The sequence below is a fragment of the Empidonax traillii genome, unplaced genomic scaffold, assembly GCF_003031625.1.
Source record: "Empidonax traillii isolate 1590-97213 ecotype Southwest subspecies unplaced genomic scaffold, ASM303162v1 scaffold460:size473327, whole genome shotgun sequence".
NCBI lineage: Eukaryota > Metazoa > Chordata > Aves > Passeriformes > Tyrannidae > Empidonax > Empidonax traillii.
Window position 1 is genome coordinate 46,195 of NW_020955653.1, and position 1,599 is coordinate 47,793.

Consider the following 1,599-nt stretch of genomic DNA (forward strand, 5'->3'; position numbering starts at 1 on the left):
CCAGAGAGTTCTTTTTGAGAACTTCATCAAGCTTTTCCAGCAGCTGCGTGAGCAATGGCTAAAGAAATGATGTTCCATGAACATGGAGAAACCAGTAAGAACATAACACAAGAGATGCTTTTACAGATGGGATTAAATAAAGAGATCGCTCATCAGGTTGGCCAGCAGGGTGAGGGGAGCATTCTCCCTTTCTACTCTGCTCTCATGGGACCCCACTTGGAGCACTGTCCAAGTAAGACATGGACCTGATGGAATGCGTCCAGAGGAAGGCCATAAATGTCCAGAGGGCTGGATCAGCTCTCCCATGTAAAAAGGCTGAGAGACTTGGGCTTTTTCAGCCAAGGAAAAGCAGACTATGGGCAGAGCTTCAGAATGCCATCGAAATGAGGTCCAAATTATAGCGCAGATCCAGACTCAATCACCTCCTCTCAGCAGCATTTTAAAGTGAATTCAGTAGTAAGATCACTTGTGCTTACACTGACAGGCTCTACTTAGGGATATATCTGCATCTTCCTCTAATAGAGTCACCTGTATGTCCAGCTGAGTATCTGTTTGAGTTGAAGAATCAAATCTTAGCTGAAGATTTTTTCTCTCCAATGTAGGCAGCTAAGCGAGCAAGAAAACAGAGACCCAGTGGAGAAAAGAATCCTCGTCAAGAGTGCAGCATCACACTGCATCTGACTTCAGCCAAAGGCAATGCAATTCATCTGTAACAGAGCTAAGTACCTTTTTCTTAGAAGAAGGGACAAAATATTCTTCCTTCTCTGCTCCTGCTGCTGGCAGGATACCTAAAAAAAAGTCAAAATTGTCTTGTTACTCTGAGCGATTATTTCACTCTCCTTCTCCACAATCACATCACCCCAAGGCAGTTCACAGAGGTAACCATTTAGTCTCTCTGCAATTACCTTTGCTGTGCTCCACTGCAACAGAGCGCACATCCAAATTCTTGCCAACTGCAGCAGGAAGCATCAGGTTGGCCCTCACTTTCCCTTGACCTTTGCAATCAGTCTGTGTAATTTCAAAGACACAGCTGAGAACTGGCACTGACTCCTTCTAACCCACCTTTGCGCACAACACCTCTGCTTCAGCCAACAGGCCTAATGAGTGGGATTGGGTGACAGAATGAACAAAATGGGCAAACACAACCAGCACATTCGGCATCTCTCTTGAGCAGAACTTTCAAAAGGGGATGAAGTACCCCTGCCCAGTCCAGAGAGAACCTAGGCAGAAGAAATACATCTCTAGACTATAGGTCATAAGGGTCATCCATCTGACATTAATAGATTGAGGGAAGCAGGCTGTGGGGTGGAAAACAGCAGTCCTCACAACGCCAGTCTTGTAGCGCTGCAGAGGACTGTAAGCAGCAGAAAGCTTTACTGCTTTGCTCTAGAAATCCAGCTTGGAAGTCAGCTTCAAGGAGAGCCAGGACATCAGCTTGACCTCACTTTATCCCAGCACTAACTGAACAGTTTGTCTGAAATGTCAAGGTCTAAGTTTCATGCATTGAAATGACAGGATTTCAGAGGATGGGATCCAAGCATAGGACATGGGCTGCACTAACCCATTAAGTACCCAACCAGCTATTAAAACACAAGGGGG

At 45.7% G+C, this 1,599-nt stretch overlaps 1 long non-coding RNA gene across 1 annotated transcript in view; it reads right to left on the reverse strand.

The window, feature by feature from the left end:
- Nucleotides 1-563: 563 nt before the first annotated feature.
- Nucleotides 564-1,599, reverse strand: part of LOC114063254 — a 21,171-nt gene continuing 20,135 nt past the window's right edge. Inside the window, exons 3-4 of the long non-coding RNA XR_003572531.1 lie at nucleotides 906-1,008; nucleotides 564-788 (exon numbers count right to left, since the gene is read on the reverse strand). This is a non-coding gene — a long non-coding RNA (uncharacterized LOC114063254). The remainder of the gene's footprint in view (nucleotides 789-905; nucleotides 1,009-1,599) is intronic.